This window comes from Hippopotamus amphibius, chromosome 1, assembly GCF_030028045.1.
Source record: "Hippopotamus amphibius kiboko isolate mHipAmp2 chromosome 1, mHipAmp2.hap2, whole genome shotgun sequence".
In the NCBI taxonomy this organism is placed as follows: domain Eukaryota; kingdom Metazoa; phylum Chordata; class Mammalia; order Artiodactyla; family Hippopotamidae; genus Hippopotamus; species Hippopotamus amphibius.
This window is the reverse complement of record NC_080186.1, coordinates 231,535,111-231,552,581: the sequence shown is the minus strand read 5'-3', so window position 1 is coordinate 231,552,581 and position 17,471 is coordinate 231,535,111.

Below are 17,471 nucleotides of genomic sequence, written 5' to 3'. Positions count from 1 at the left end.
CTAGCTATCTGTTTTACATTTGGTAGTGTATATATGTCAATGCTACTCTCTCACTTTGTCCCAGCTTCCCCTTCCCCATGCACCGTCCCCGTCCTTGTCCTCAAGTCCATTCTCTACATCTGCATCTTTATTCTTGATCTGTCGCTGGGTTCATCAGTACCATTTCTTCAGATTCCATATATATGAGTTAGCATACAGTATTTGTTTTTCTCTTTCTGACTTACTTCACTCTGTATGACAGTCTCTAGGTCCATTTACCTCACTACAAATAACTCAATTTCATTCCTTTTTATGGCTGAGTAATATTCCATTGTATACATGTGCCACATCTTCTTTATCCATTCATCTGATGATGGGCATTTAGGTTGCTTCCATGTCCTGGCTACTGTAAATAGTGCTGCAATGCACATTGTGGTACATGTTTCTTTTTGTTTTTTTTTTTTTTTTTTTTTTTTTTTTTTTTTTTTTTTGGCACACGGGCTTGGTTGCTCCGTGGCATGTGGAATCTTCCTGGAGCAGGGATCGAACCTGTGTCCCCTACATTGGCAGGCAGATTCTTAACCACTGTGCCACCTAGGAAGTCCCATGTTTCTTTTTGGATTATGGTTTTCTCAGGGTATATGCCCAGTAGTGGGATTTCTGGGTCATATGGTAGTTCTATTTTAGTTTTTTAAGGAACCTCCAAATGGTTTTCCATAGTGGCTGTACCAACTTACATTCCCACCAACAGTGCAGGAAGGTTCCCTTTTCTCCAGCATTTATTGTTTCTAGATGTTTTGATGGCCATTCTGACCGGTGTGAGGTGATATGTCATTGTGGCTTTGACTTGCATTTCTCTAATGATTAGTGATGTTGAGCATCTTTTCATGTGTTTGTCAGCCATATTGAAGTGCAGAGCTTTTGATTTGGGTAGTTTGTAGTATAGTAAGTTTAAGAATGTGGGTTCCAGAAATTTGAGTTTGAATAAGGATTTCTCACTAATTAACTGTGACCTTGGGAAAATTACTCAACCATTTAAAACATCAGTTACCTCACTTGTGACATAAGAATATAATAATGGTGCCTATCTTGCAAGGTGGTTTGGAGGACTTAACTGGCTTGAAAAATGCTTATCACATTGAAGGCATGTGGTTGGCTCCTCCCTTGAGTTACACTTTATCATAGTCCCATTTCAGGGTCACTTTTGAACACTCATACTTCTAGTCCATCTGAAAACTGCTTTTCTAACGATTTGACTTGCCTTCGTTTTTGATTCTGGGCGGATGCTTGTTTTCTCTTTTCAGTCTATCACCTCTGCTTTAACATGCCAAGCCTCCTACACGGCATTTTGGAAATGAACCAAGAACAAACCCAAGTGTTTCACACACAGCTTCTTGGGCTTTCCTAAATTGAGTTATGACTCCTCATTACTGGCCTTTTTAAAAAAGCCATCATCTTTTGATTCCTTTAATGGCATAACTTTCCAAGCTGGTTTTTGATGTCAAAGAAGTAAGAGTTCCTTTGTGTTTGGACCTGCGGAGATTTGCTTGCTTTTGCGCTTGTTGTCTGTAGCTCACTCTTGATCCATTAGCCCGTGGAGGATTGCCATACATTCATTTGGTATTAAATCAGATTATGCCTTAGTTGTACATCAGTCTCACTGATTTATCCATTTGTTCAAAAATGCTTATTGAGCATTACTGTGTGCCAGAAATTTTACTATGTTTCAGGGATGGGTGCAGATACAATAGAGATGGTCCCTCCTTCCGTGAAGCATGAGGTCTAGCAGGGACTCTACACATTAAATGATGAATCACTAATGTAGTAGTGCCCTGCTGGGGGCTGCACAGGGCTGTGGGGGTTCCTAAACTAGCCTTAGGGAGGGCCCTGGGAGGGCCTCCCTTGAAGGAAGTGATCCCGATGTAAGATCTGATAAAGTGAGTCAAGTGAGGAGTAGGCTAAGACAACACCATATGCAAAGATCTGGATGTGGGAAAATCTTGGAGCTTTTGAGGAACTGAAATAAAACTAATGACTGAAGAGGAGAGAGTGAGGGTGTTGAGTGCTGAGGTGAGATTGAAGCCATATGAAGGATTCTTTCTTTTCAGGAGTTTCTTTGATGGGTTTCTGAGGATAAGTGGTGACATAGTCTAGACAGTTGCTAAGTTCAGCGATGATAGTATATTTGGACCTCATTAAACAGCAGTATTTTATTGCTCTTTGGTGAGTAATGAAATCTTGTCTCTGGCCAAGTGAACAGATTCTTAGCACAATGTGTTTTGATTCCAGTCAAGAAGACAAAAGTACAAGTGCTAGTGAATAGCTCAAGTTAATACACAGATGGAAGAAGGTGGAGCTAGAGAACCTTTCCTTTGTTTGAACAGTCTTATCAGCTCTTCTGTGTTAGCCTTCCTCTCTCTTCTACTTTTCAACTCTTTCAATTTTGTCTAACTGTTGTCAAATACAGCAAACAGAAACCCCACAATAGATACTGCTCCAAAACTGTGAGACTCAGGGCAACCTCAGTGCTTCAGTAGTTAAACTCTTCCTTTCAGTAGCTGCAGTTACAATGATCTATAGGCCAGCAAGGGGGTGGTGAGGAGTCACCATTTCCAAGACCCAACTTTCAAGGCATGTGGAACTTGGCTACTACATAAAAAGGAATTCTAGTCTTATATATATATGTGTGTATATACACATATATATGTATATATAGAAAATACAGCAACAGAAATCAGTTTACCCTATACGTGAAAAAGAAAAATTACCAGTAAGTGATAATAAGCTCCATTTACATTTATCCCTTGACAGATACTCGTGTTGTTTGTGTGTTCCCTTCCAGGGGATCAAGGACTCTATCTTTGAATTCTAGAAGGGTGGGCAAACATCTTAGACTTCCTGTGGAAAAGTTGTAATAACTAGCACCTTTAAATTCAAAACATTTTACTGCTGATATATGAAGGCATATCAGGGGACAGTCCACCACTGAAGAAGTGTTTCTCAAAGAGTGGGTTCAATACTGCCTGCTCTGGAACCATAGTGCTGACTTAGAAAATAAGATTTCCTGACCCTGTGGTAGAACTATCAAATCTGAATCTATAGAGTGAGGCGAAGAAGAATTGGAGAAAGTCAAGCCTTTTATTTTATGTAGCATTTAAAAACTTATTTTTGTTAGGTAAACCCCTAAACCTTGAGAGTAAAATGATGTAGAAAAATAAATATAAAATATATTTATAAAAATATAATACTCTACAGACTATCTGATATACATTTTTGATTTTAATTGACTCTTCATCATACCTAAAGAGTTTCACCTATGGATTTTTTGGTCTTATTTAAAAAGCAGAACAATTTTTTTTCTTAGCAAGAAAACTCCTGGATGCCAGCTGCCCAGTCCCATTCATCTTAGGGAGTCAAAATTCTCTTTCCAGCCCAGATTTCTTAGTGAATTCTCCAGTGTGTGTATAGCTCTCACTCTAGATATTTCGAGATCTCAAAATCACAGTCTTGTGTCTTTAGGAGAGCTGTGAAAGTCCACATGCGCTCTCTTTTCCTAACCACAGGAGAAAGGACTGAATTGTGCAGTACCTCTTATAACAACTCTGTCACATGTTCACTGCTGGGTCTGCTCCGTCCAGATGCAGCTTACCAACCAGCAGTCATGTTTATCATCAGCAGTGTGTCCTGGCAACACAGTTGACCCCACTGTAATCAGGTGAACCAGGGGACAGAGAAAGAAAGTTAACTGAAGGTCACATTCTCATTTGGAAAGAAAAATGGTTTTGTTTAACCCTTTACCCACAGATACTAAACAAGGCTCCGAAGGAAAACAGTATTAGTGGACTCCTGTTAAAATGAGTCGTTGGGGAGGTTTTGGAGGTCACTGGCCCAGCACAGCTGTGATAAATGAATGTTGATGTAGGGGTTTGTCACTGTAAGAGGGATTACCCCTTCTCGCCTTTGCTTTCTGTCTGGGACTTTCATCTCCCCTCTGTTACCGGACTAACCTCATTAACACATCAGCTTGGATGTTAGCTCTTCCAGGAAGCTTTATCTGACACCCTCCCCCGAATCTGGGTTAGGAACCCCCTTTGTACACTCCCATGCCACCCTTGTAACTCTACACTTTATGTTCGTCTCCTCTGCACTTCAGAGCAGTCGTTCATTCTTGTATTCCAAGAACTGAGTGTAATTCCTGGCACATAGTAGATGATCCATAAATAATTATTGAATTTAATTAAGTTGAATTGATAGCTTTAAAAAAAATAACTGAATTGTCCATTGGGGCAAGGAAAAGAAGGATGGAGGCTAGAGCTCACTCTTGGGCTGGGTTGGTAATGAAAGATTATGGAAGTTCAGAAGGATTCTTAGACGATACTAAAGTCTGTGTGTGTGTGTGTGTGTGTGTGAGAGAGAGAGAGAGAGAGAGATGAGGAAACAGAACATCAGTAAAATCAGTTGTGCTTTTTCATTTGGATCCTTCTTTGATATCCTTTCAGAGGCTATGATATAAATTATATTTTTAATTATTTTTGATTGTCATGTTATCAGTGAGAATTTCCTAACCTATTTAAATTGAACCTCACCTGTAACCCAGTACTTCCTAATCCCTTTCCACGTTTACCATAGCACCTACTGCCCTTTGATATGCAATATATAATGTTTATTTATCTAGTCCCCTCCCACTGGAATGTAAACTTTATAAGGGAAAGAAATTTTATTTATTTCCTGCTGTACTCCTATCACCTAGAATAGGGCTTAGCACATAGTAGGCACCCAAGAAATGTATATTGCGTTGGCCAAAAAGTTCATTCGGGTTTTTTCTGTAACATCTTATGGAAAAACATGAACAAACTTTTTGGTCAACCCAATATTAAGTAAATGACGGTGGGAGTGATTTTATCTGAATGCAAGTCTGTAATGAGACTGAATGATATGGACCTTAGGGGTTTGCAGTTTACAGAAAGGATATCCTGGTTTTTATTTGCTTTATATAAATGCATCAAATGCTGAGTTCAGCATCTTCTACAGATGAAATTTTGCTCTAGCCTGTCTAACCTGACAATATAAAGAAAATGTACATAAATGTTGCATAGTGTACTTAGGCCAAACTACTATAAACAAAATGCAGCATGTGCACCTACGGTACTGCTGTCTCCTCTAGGCGGAGCTGCTTTATGGCAACTGGGGAATGGCCCGTGGTCTGTGATCTAGAAAGGCCTTCATTCATATGAAGCTATAAGGCTGCTCAGTGTGCTTCACCGCGGTGCTCTCCTGGCCCACACATCTCGGTGCAGTCAATACTCCTGAACTTACATGGGTCATGTGATGCAAGCAGGGACGTGTGTGTTCTCTGAAACCAAAGGGCTGAAACTGGTGGTTCCAGTGGTCAGACCATGCTTCACAATCCCCACCAGGTCTGTGCAGCCAGGCTACATTCTCACTAGTTATTCCTCCTAAAATCCTGTAATGTGGGTCCCAACTTCCCTGATTTTTAGGTAAGGTAACAGGAGTATAAAGGAAAACCTACCAAGAAAATTATTTTCTCTTTGAATAAATATTTTGATAATGGTGAAATTTAAAAAATAAAGGTAAAGATTAAAGAGGCATTATGGTTTTATGTATAAAGTTTCCACGATCTTGAAATGAATTTCTCCCTCTTAGTGTTAGGCAACACTTTGAGTTTTTTCGTATCAAGATAACTGCTGTTCAGAAACACTGAGAATAGAGAGAATTTTTGAAGAAATGTAAATTTGATATACAGGCTGCTTCTGACCTATTTGCTTTCTGTTAAATTTCTGTTTTAGGCTGGACAGTCCCACTTCCAGGTGTTCTGCAGTTTTTTCACATGACAACTTCTCTTACCTTTCTCCGTGCCTACAGGGTTTTGCTTTCTTCCTTTCCTTTGTTCACGTAGCATTTGTTGAGTGACTCCCATACCAGCCACTGAAGTTACGTGACCGTCATCTTCTGATCAGAGGACGTAGACGTTGTTGGCAGATAGGTCAGGTGCACTCGTCCTTATTGCTGAGTTCAAGAGGGAAATCAGGCATCAGCCTCACACTGATATTTTTGTGCACATGACAGATGTCTGGTAATCCTCTCAAAGGATAGCTAATTAAGATAGGAAGGGCAGCTGAGACAGTCCTCCCTCTGATTGGTCACCTCACACCGCCGCTTGGAGTACACTGGGCACAGTCCCGGGGGCACCCTTCACACAGACGGCCGTGGGAACTGGGGCTTCTGGGGCTGTGGCCCACAGCAGCTGGGCTCTCCCAGAGGTAGGCTTGGAGAGAAAGATGCATATCCATGTATTTGGGAAGTACCGAGAATACCAGTAGGGAATTAGGGGATGAAGCAGAAGGGAAGGCAATCACATCGGGTGTGCTACCATGCCAGCTACCGCCGTGGACAACTGGAGCTTCACCCTGTGGGGAACTCTGGGAAATGGTGCACACTCGCCCTGTGGGGAACTCCTGGCGCCTCCGAATGATCCCATCTGGGGGCCAGGGAGCTGGGGCGTTTATATAGCAACTTCCTCTCCTCACTGGTTGAAGGTGTTAATTCCCTGGGCCTCTGGTCTGCTGCATGTGGGCAGGGAAGGTTTCTGGGGAAAAGATCCCTGAGGTGAGAGATACAGATACTAGCATCTGGATGTCCCTTGAGTGCAAACACCCATAGGGATGGGTGGGGCATATACAGCGTTTCGACCAGCAGCCTTGCCTTCTGGGTCTGGAAATGACACGACAAAGCAACTCTTTTCTATCCATTGACAAATGAGGATGAAACTCTGAATCTGATGTCAGTGAAACAGTATAGCAGAGTGACTAAGTGCTGTTGGGAGTTCAACACTTCCTGGGTTTAAATCCCATCTTTGCCCCTTATATAGTTTACCTGTGTAATTTTGTCAAGTTCTGTAACCTCTCTATGCTTCAGTCTCCTTGTTTGTAGAATTGGCACAATAAAGTGATTGTAAGGATTAAATAAAACACTTAGATCAGATTGTTAGCGTCAGAGACAAGTGAGTCTGCCCTTATATAATTTAAATTTTAATGGGGAAAATAGGTGAGCAACCATATTATCTTAATATAACATGACAAAAGTTAGGATAGTGGCAGGCGTAAAGTATTTTGACAGCATTTAGCACACGCTGAGGAATGAGAGTGGCTTCCTGAGAGAGGTGATGGCTAAACTCCCAGACGAGAGGGGCGGGATGGAGAGAGACCTGCCACGCGAAGGGAATCCTTTGTTCCGTGTAAAGGAATGGGTACCCCGATCACCTTTTTCTTGTTTGAGGTGTGTGGGGTGCAGAGGCTGAGGAGTGAGCTCAGGCCATTCCCCAAAAGCATTAGCACCAAACAACCTATGTGACTGCAGGCAAGTCCCTCATCCTCTCCAAGCTCTCGACTCCCCATGGGGCCGTGAGGAACCCTGCGTAGAGCCATGGGCTATGGCTCTGGCCAGGCAGGCACCTTCGGAAGCTTTGGTTTTGTGGGTGGAGTCTGTGGCTGGTTGAATGGCTGCCACACCCCACGATTTAGAGGGTCGGTGCGGGAGGCGCCTGCTCCCTGCGTGCTTCCCGTATGGCGTTCTCAGCTCTTTGCCAAATTTCTCGCAGCTCTCTGGTACAGAGGCTGCCACAGCTTGCTCCCAGATGGGCTGTGCTTTAGAGTTTCGCTTTTTGGGGGTGTATTCTCCAGTTTGGGCCTGTGAAGTGTTCTTGCTTATGTGGTTTCCATCAGCGCCTGCTGGGATTTGGCTGGCAAACCCCCAGCCCAGACTCAGGATGGAAGACAATAGGAGCCCTTCACGGGGCTGCCCCAAAGTGTGGAAGGACCATTGTTGTCTGTGTCTTGGGTCTCAGATGTGGTCTTTAATGCATGATTTGGTATCAGAAGTAGGCTTTTGGTATTTGAGAAGTAGCACAGCTTTCAAAACACCACATCAGAGGATGTAACTTTCAACTCCATGACCTCCCTTTCCACTGGATTGCTATTTAGTGAAAGTTAACACTTAAGAGGTTGGATAATTTAGTTTGAAGGGAGGATGTGAATATAGTTGCTTCTCTGTCCAAGAGGACTAAGATAGCAAAATGAGTTTCAATGCAAATTAGTTGGTTAAATGATTGTGTTAAGCCCCACAGAAGGCACCTGGTTTTTCCACCTTGGCTACGTGTTTGTAAGGAAGCCTGCGTGCTCTCATCAGCTCATTTCTCTCTCCAATCACTTATGTCCTTCATGTTTTAGAGAAGGAGTCAAACTACTTATCACTTAGGGCTTAGTTCTCAGGTAAAGTTAGGTTCCCTTAAAGTAGTGAAATCAAAACAATAGCTTAAACAAGGCAGGAGTTTGTTCTTTCAGCTCCTAAGGATTTTCCTTTGGTATTTCAGCATAATTAGCCTCGGCTCAGATCTATAACAGGAGAAGTTCTCATCACCAACAAGCAGTAACAAGATCTTCAAAGAGTTTTTACAATAGAAAGGCTTTATTTGAATTAGGGGAGAGGGACTTAAAAAAAGCCTAAATCCATTTGCCTATTTTGCCTAATAAGGAAATACTTTATAGCACATGATGCAGTGCTCTGGGAAAAGAATCAGCATTTTTTTTTCTCTTTATTTTAATGGGACCTGATGTAATAGGAATGGACTGCAGTTAATATTGCATATAATTATTTATTAGACTTGTAAAAAGCTCCTATTGCCAAGGCCGCTGGGCATATGGACAAAGTTGGAATATTAGGTAGTAAATACAAGCTGACTCAGCAAACACAGTTACAGGGTCGTTCTATTAATGGGCTACATGGAAACGCTGGCTCTCCTTGAGGCCAGAAGTAGACAAACTCTCTGGGGAGGAAAATGACCAGGTTAGAGGCGATGGGCTCTTCTTTGGCCTCTGTTATCGTTGGGAACCACACTTTGCTGGAGGGAGGAGGTCTCATAGTTCTTTATGTGCACAGTGTATGGATGTGCCTTTGCCATGTGGGTCCCTGAAATGACAGCGCAGCTCACAGAGGGGCTGGCTCCATGACCCCTGGACCCAGGGAATCACACGGAAGCAGCTGCCGGTGGTGAGCGTAGACTATCCTCTGATTTTCTTGTCCTATAGAAATAGCCACAGCAACAAAGATGTGCTTAAAATATAAACCTTGAATCAGGCATATTTGGATACAAATCCAGATTCTGCCAATTAATATCTAGATGTTTTGGAGTAAATTATCTATATTTCTGAATTCTGCAGGTTATTTTGAGGATGAAAATAATGCATAGTAGACACTCAATAAATGCATCTGAGAGCTAGCTGAGGGACATCATACAGAGGAAGGTCAAATACAGGTGACTTATGGTCCTTTCTCTGCCCAGTGAAGCAAATGGGGCCTCATCCTAAGCATGGTCATGTTCTTAAATGTTGAGTTTTGAAGTATCTGCTATTTGTCCAGAGCATTCTAACGCAGTGAAAGAGGTAGCTTTATACACCAAAGCGTTATTTATGGGAAAAAAATCTTTCTGGCCTAATTTCTTTCCTTTTCTTAATCTATTTCACCTTCAATTTTGGATATTTTATGGAATCCCAGTAAGGAGTAGACTTGGTAGTTTGTCTAGAAATATTTTGTCTTTTGGCAGAATAGTAAGCAAACCATGAGAAAGAGTTAAGAATCTATCTTCATATTTGACTTTCCAGTGAGATGCTTGGACACCATAATATATCTGGATAATCTATTCTACCATGTGGTAGCTATGTCATTCCACTCAGAATTATTCTTCATATATAACTTCAGCTCTTTATGGTGTAATTTAGGTCTATTTGAAAAATGTTCTCATTTGGCAGATATTCATTGAAAACCTACTATGTTCTTGACACTGGCAAAGTGCTGGGCTATATATTTGGTTCTTATTGGAACCTGAATATCACTGGTATCCCATTTAAAATAAAGCCCTTCTTATATTTGAAGAAAATTATTTCTTTTTAAATTTTAACTATTCTCCTATCTAAATTTTTTGAATCAGTTATTTCAGTCTTTACATCTAGGTATTTAGTCACACCTGAACCTTGCCTAATTTCTCCCTCTTTCTTTCTCTCTCCCCCCCTTTTTTTTTGGTAGAAACAAAAATTGCCGATTCTTTGAACTTAGAAAAAATAATCTTTTTTTTAAATTTTTGCCACAAAGTGCCTCCATAAAGGCACCAGATATCTTCTATGGAAATGTATTTTAAAACACCAAAATTAATTAATTAATTAATTAATTATTTAAGCTCTTTATTGGAATATAATTGCTTTACACTGTTGTGCCAGTTTTTACTGTATAACAAAGTGAATCAGCTGTATTTATACATATATCCCCATATCTACTCCCTCCCTTGACTCCCTCCCATCTTCCCTATCCTAGCCCTCTAAGTCATCACCGATTTTTGAGTTGATCTACCTGTGTTATGCAGCAGCTTCCCACTAGCTATCTATTTTACATTTGGTAGTGATATGTCAATGCTATTCTCTCACTTTGTCCCAGCTTCCCCTTTGCCCCCTACCCTGTGTCCTCAAGTCTGTTCTCTACATCTGCAACTTTTTTCTTGGCCTGTCACTGGATTTATCAGTATTATTTTTTTAGATTCCGTGTATATGAGTTAGCATACAGTATTTGCTTTTCTCTTTCTGGCTTACATTGCTCTATATACATATTCTAGGTCCATCCATCTCACTAAAATAACTCAATTTCATTCCTTTTTATGGCTGAGTAATATTCCATTGTATATGTGTGCCACATCTTCTGGTCCATCCATCTCACGAAAATAACTCAATTTCATTTTTTATCGCTGAGTAATATTCCACTGTATAAATGTGCCATATCTTCTTTATCCATTCATCTGATGATGGGCATTTTGGTTGCTTCCACGTACTGGCTATTGGAAATAGAGCTACAATGAACATTGTGGTACATGTTTCTTTTGGGATTATGGTTTTCTCAGGGTATATGCCCAGTAGTGGGATTGCTGGGTCATATGGCAGTATCTTTTTAGTTTTTTAAGGAACCTCCATACTGTTTTCCATAGTGGCTGTACCAATTTACGTTCCCACCAACAGTGCAGGAGAGTTCCCTTTTCTCCACACCCTCTCCAGCATATATTGTTTCTAGATTTTTGGATGATGGCCCTTCTGACTGGTGTGAGGTGATACCTCCTTGTGGCTTTGACTTGCATTTCTCTAATGATTAGCGTTGTTGAGCATCTTTTCATGTGTTTGTTAGCCATCTGCATGTCTTCTTTGGAGAAATGTCTATTTAGATCTTCCGCCCAATTGTGGATTGGGTTATTTGCTTTTTTGATATTAAGCTACGTGAGCTGCCTGTATATTCTGGAGATTAATCCTTTGTCTGTTGCTTCATTGGCAAGTATTTTCTCCCATTCTGAGGGTTGTCTTCTTGTCTTGTGTATGGTTTCTTTCACTGTGCAAAAGCTTTTAAGTTTCATTAGGTCCCATTTGTTTATTCTTGATTTTTATTTCCATGCTTCTAGGAGGTGGGTCAAAAAGGATCTTGCTTTGATGTATGTCATAGAGCGTTCTGCCTTTGTTTTCCTCTAGGAGTTTTATAGTGTCTGGCCTTACATGTAGGTCTTTGGCTATTCGGGGTCTTTTGCATTTCCATACAAATTGTAAAATTTCTTGTTCTAGGTCTGTGAAAAATGCCATTGGTAATTTGATAGGGATTGCGTTGAACCTGTAAATTGCTTTGGGTAGTACAGTCATTTTCACAATGTTGATTCTTCCAATCCAAGAACATGGTATGTCCCTCAATCTGTTTGTATCATCTTTGATTTCTTTCCTGTCTTATAGTTTTCTGCATACAGGTCTTTTACCTGCTTAGGCAAGATTTTTCCTAGGTATTTTATTCTTTTTGTTGCAATGGTAAGTGGGAGTGTTTACTTAATTTCTCTTTCTGCTCTTTCGTTGTTAGTGTATAGGAATGCAAGAGATTTCTATGCGTTAATTTTGTATCCTGATACTTTACTAAATTCATCGATTAGCACTAGTAGTTTTCTGGTAGCATCTTTAGGCTTTTCTATGTAAAATATCATGTCATCTGCAAAGAGTGACAATTTTACTTCTTTTCCAATTTGGATTCCTTTTATTTTGTTTCCTCCTCTGATTGCTGTGGCTAACACTTCCAAAACTATGTTTAATAATATTAGTGTCTTGTTCCTTGTCTTGTTCCTATTCTTAGAGGGAATGCTTTCAATTTTTCACCATTTAGAATGATGCTGGCTGTTAGTTTGTCATATATGGCTTTTATTATGTTGAGGTAATTTCCTTCTAGCCCATTTTCTGGAGAGTTTTTATCATAAATGGATGTTGAATTTTGTCAAAAGCTTTTTCTGCATCTATTGAGATTATCATATGGTTTTTATCTTTCAGTTTGTTAATATGATGCATCACATTGATTTGCATACATTGAAGAACCCTTGCATTCCAGGGATAAACCCCACTTGGTCATGGTGTATGATCTCTTTAATGAAAACACCAAAATTTAAATGGAAAAAACTGAATTAAGGAGCTATAATTCTGTCAGGAAATTCAAATGAACTCATAAAATACAATAGCTTGATTGAATCAGTCCCTTCCTAGTCAATTCTCTACCCATATAAAATATGAAATGAAAAATCCTTTTGTCAAACAGTTTGAAAAAAAGTTCACAATTTTTAATGTCCCCTGATCAGTGAGAAGAATCCTGATTTGTTTTACTTTACTTTCTCCTGTACTGATATCTCTGACAGTAAGACTTGGAGAGAAGTGCTTATACATATGTTTCATCTAAAACTGTTATCAGTCTAAAGAGCAGAGAGAAAAGCAGACTACCAACTTACCTCTATGGAAATAATTCCTCCTGGAGATTTCAGACAGTAGCCTTCAGTGTGGCTTTGATGCAACTTTACCATGATACACAAAGTTTAACACTAATGCTTCAAATTTCTGAGGTTGTTAAGAACACAGTTTTATTGGTCCTAATGACACAATAAAAGAATTACAAAATAAATGCTTGTAGAGACCTCTGTAGTTTATAAAACATTTTCATTTCCCAATACCCTGTATAATAGGTCAGGGAGATACTATTCTTTTTCTCAGATAAGAAAATGGAAGCTCAGAGGCGGAGGAGCCTGTCTTGGGTCACCTAAATGGAATGGCTGTGCTGTGGTTGTAATTAGGTTTCCTGTGCCTCAAGTTCATGTTGATAGCCTATTGTACTCAAGTCTGTGAAAGCCCCATTTCAATAGATTCAGGGGGACATTTGAGTCATTTCCCATAAAGATCAACCTTTACCTTTGGAAATGCTTTGCCCAACTTTTGTTTCATATGCCTGTGTTGCTTATCTCAGTGTCTTGTGTTTCTGTTAGTCATTTCTCTGAGAAAATCCAGGCACATTCCAGACACTCAAGTCTAATCAGCTCTGATAGCAGGGAAGCAGGATTGGACAACCATGGAGGTTATTTGGCATGTGCCCAGAGGCTGTGGGGTAACCTGTTCATTTCTGACATTCCTGGAACAAGAATGAGCCTCAGTCATCTGCCATCTCAGGCGTGCTGGGGACTTGACTGGTGGCCCCTTCTCCTTAGAATCACGCTCACGTACCCCTGCTGCTGGCCTCTTGGCTGTCCTCCCTCCTGTGTCGAACTTCTCAAAAGAGTACTGCACATCTGCAAAGTCTGATTGCTCTGCTCTTACCTTCAACCTGTCGACCTGGCATTAGCTTGACCTTCCCTCTAACTTATTCTCTCCGAAGGTCACCTCCAATGTGAAGATCTTTATATGTTTTCTCAGGTTTCTCTCTCCCTTTTCTTGAAACTCTCCTTCCCTTTTCTCCTCTTCTTGAAACTCTCTCTCTCTCTCTCTCATCTCCTGCTTTGGTTCTCTTTCTAGCTCTCTAGACACCATTTTCTCCCCTCCCCTGCCCTCCCCTCCTTCTCTTCTCCCTCTCCTCCTCTCCCCTCCCCTCCCCTCCCCTCCCCTTCCCTTCTTCTCTCCCTCCCTCCCTCCCTTCCTCTTTTCCTTCTTTCTTTCTTCCTCTCCCCCCTCCAGCACCATTTTCTTCTTCCATTCCACAACAGTGGGTTTAACCCATACTCCTCTAAGCTATATTCACTTTTCCCTCTTAGCATACAGTTGCTTTTGTGGTTTCATCTCTGACCCCAGTTTTGAATGACTCCCATATCCAGAGGTCAAACTATGTGTTCTTTCCTTGGCTTCCACCTCTAGTCTCCAGATGCCTATGGCACTGCTTTCCCTGTGCATCCAGACACCACCGTAAACTTACGTCTAAACGTTGACTCTTCCTCATCCCTCCCAGATGTCTTCATTTCTGTTGGTGGTGTCATTCCTCAATTCACCCAAAGTCAATGTTTTGCATTATTTTGGGCCACTCCTTTTTCTTCCTCCAAATGCAGCATCAAAACTCTTTTTTCCTAACATCTCTCAAACCCACATCTCACTCTTCTGTTCCCAATGCCATTGTCATGGTTCAAACTGCCTCTATTGCAATGAGTAATCTGTCTTCCTTTGGTTTCTACAAACTGCTCTACCACCCTACATGTTGTTGCCCCCGACAAGTTCTTTTTTATTTTCATTTCATATGATTTATCTCTATGCTTTGAGCTGCCACTTCCCTATCATATATTGTTCTATGCACTTCTTCATCCAATTTAAAAAATGAAAGAGTTATAACTCAGACAGAAACCAGTTTGCTCTCCCAAGGAAGCCATAGACTCCCATAAATTTTATCAGGGTCTTAGCTTCCTGATGCCCTCCCCTATTTGGGTTGAATGCAGGTGGTAAGGAAAACGAAATCATCTGTTAGTCTTCTCTTCCTGTGTTGTGGTTTCTCTGGGCTGATTCCCTGGTTGGAAGAACTGGCTTCCACAGTGAGGTCTGATGTGCTGTCTCCGGGCTGTGGTTGTTCCATATTAGACTTGAATGTATGCACTGCTCAGCCTCCGAGACACGGTTTGCAAAATTCTTTATTGTTTTTCCCTTCTGGGGAGCGATAAGGTATAACATTTCTTATTGATTTTGGAACTGTTTCGACAATGCAAACAAACACTTATCTGAAAAACCTTGTACTAATCACAGAAAAATGTGACCATGTGGGTCCTCGAGTGCAAGAATTTCCACAGCTATAGGTCTGTGGAGAGTTTTCTTCTTGTATTTGGGGTTCTGTTAAAAATAGTTCTCTCGATGGAAAGTGAACAATGCAGAAGCAGGATATTGGAACTCTTTCTGCAGTAATCCTCGTGGTAGCTTAAGATTAGAAAAACCCTTGCCTGCTTTGTCTCCCCATAGGTGAATCAAGCCCTAGGTTTCTTTGGCTGCTGAGTGGTGAAACTTAACGGAACTTCTAGCTTAATAGCCTTAAGAGGACTCCGAGTACAAGAGATTGGACATTTCTGGCCGCAGGGCACAAAGGTTGTTGATGACAGCCAGGACAGACACCCACCCGCACCCTGCTGCCTGCCTTCCCCACATCATGTCCTGTCCTTGGTTCTAGTGTTTTCCTCCTACTTGAGTGAGGGGATTTAAGTGAAATCCAGTGGGCCCACCCTCAAATTTGCAGGGCTCAGGACGAGAGTACAAATAGAAGCCTGTATATCCTACGTCTAAGTCGTGAAAGTTGTAAGTCAAGCTACAAGATGTTAAATAAAATATGTTCTGTCTTTCTATCTTGACAAACATACCTTAGTAATGAAGTGGTGTAAATTTTGACTTTTCAAAATCTTCCAAGTCTGGTTCCCAGACATCACCCATCCTTTTCCCTTCCAAGCATCAACTCCAACCAGCGCTAGGAGGGGCCCGGCATGCCCACATCCGAGTTCTGTCCACTCTCCCCTTCAATTAGCTGCCCCTGGGGCTTATGTGACATCCACCAGCTATGCAGCCCATTCTCAGTAGAACAGACCTGGGAGGAGGGCCTCACAGCCCCAACAATCAGGCCTGGAGATGTTTGGGCAAGAAATTCCAGGATCCTCAGCACCCAGAGAGTGGTCTAGAAGGGGTGTGAGGTCCCCTTGGCCACGTAGACTCCTTATCTCATGGAAATGGTTATAGCCACTGTGGGTGTCAGAGGCAGGACTCCGCTTGCTCGGGTCTAGGAGAAGCACTGAAATGTGTCAGAAATCCGGGAAGCACTTTTTGGAGGCGCTTTCACTCCGACTTCATGTCGTCTGTTAGGGATGGCTCCCACCTGGTGTAGAGAGCACATAAACCCCTTCAATGTAGGTGGAAAAATTCCAGCCAGTCTTCTTTCCCTGTATTATTGGCCTGAAATACCCCCCATCCTGTATTTCCTTGTGTTAAACTTTGCCCTCCAGCATCACTGCTAGGAGTCCATGTAACCCTCAGTACAATTTCAGCCTTTGACAATCTCCTCTCTGTTTTGGTTCAGTGCCAGTTCCAGGGGATGCCGTGCAGTAGAAAGATAGAGAGTCCTAGTCTTCCTTTCAGTTCTCTCTCTCTCTTCCCAGATTTCCCCTGCTCTGCTCCCCTGTGCCCCCCCTCAGATGCCTCTTCTCTCAAGTCTTTTTGTCTCCTTCACCCCCGCTTCCTCATGCTTTCTGTACTTTGAAAATGCCACCCCCTTCCCAGCCTTTTCTTTTACCTCTTTATTCAGTCATCAAAACTCTTTTTCCTTCAGAAAAGCTGTGTTAAGTGTACGAAAAAATTTCAGATTACTCCAAAAGCAAAACTGGAAAGGTGAAGAAGTTCACCTTTAAGCACCAGGCTGTCTTTGTCCACCTTTGTGTTGTCTCCACTCTCTCTTCTCAAAATCAGCTCTCGGGAAAGAATCCTAATAGATCATACGTGGTATCTCTGAAGTGGAAGAAAAGACTGAGTTCTTCGAAGGACAGGGGGCTGTGGGGGTGGGGGAGTAGGATTCTAGGACACTTGAAAACGCTTTTGTCTTGACGTGCTGGATGCCTGCAAAGCACAGGGGGCCCACCTTCAGGAGTGAGTCTGTGTGTCCGAGGGACACTTGGCGGGAAGAGACTGTAACAGCAAGAGTTTATGCAAATTGGGATTGTCTTCCATTTAGGCTGGGAAGCGAAATGCATGGAAGCTTCTACGGAGACTCAGCACAAAGTGTTGAAGAGCCTGTTTCCTCCCTCCTTCCTCCCTTGCATTGCACCTCCTCACTCTTCCAACACTCTGACTCCTGGAGCGGACCCAGCATGCACATGTAGTCACAGGCTGTGATGTGGTGCTTCTGTGTTCTCTGCCATACCCCCTTTTAGAACAGATAAAAAGGATAGAAAACATAAAGATCATCTTTTCTTTCTGATATAAACAATCTGTGGCTGTGGGAAAGGGGGCTGGAACTTGAGGCCTAGGTATTAATCACATTGATAGTTTGCTTTTGGCACAAATGACCTTTTCCGCCTGTGGAGAGAGAGGCCAGGAAATGCTCTTAAAGTATGGATACATCAGTAACTGGGACACGTGTGTGTGTCTGTGTTCATG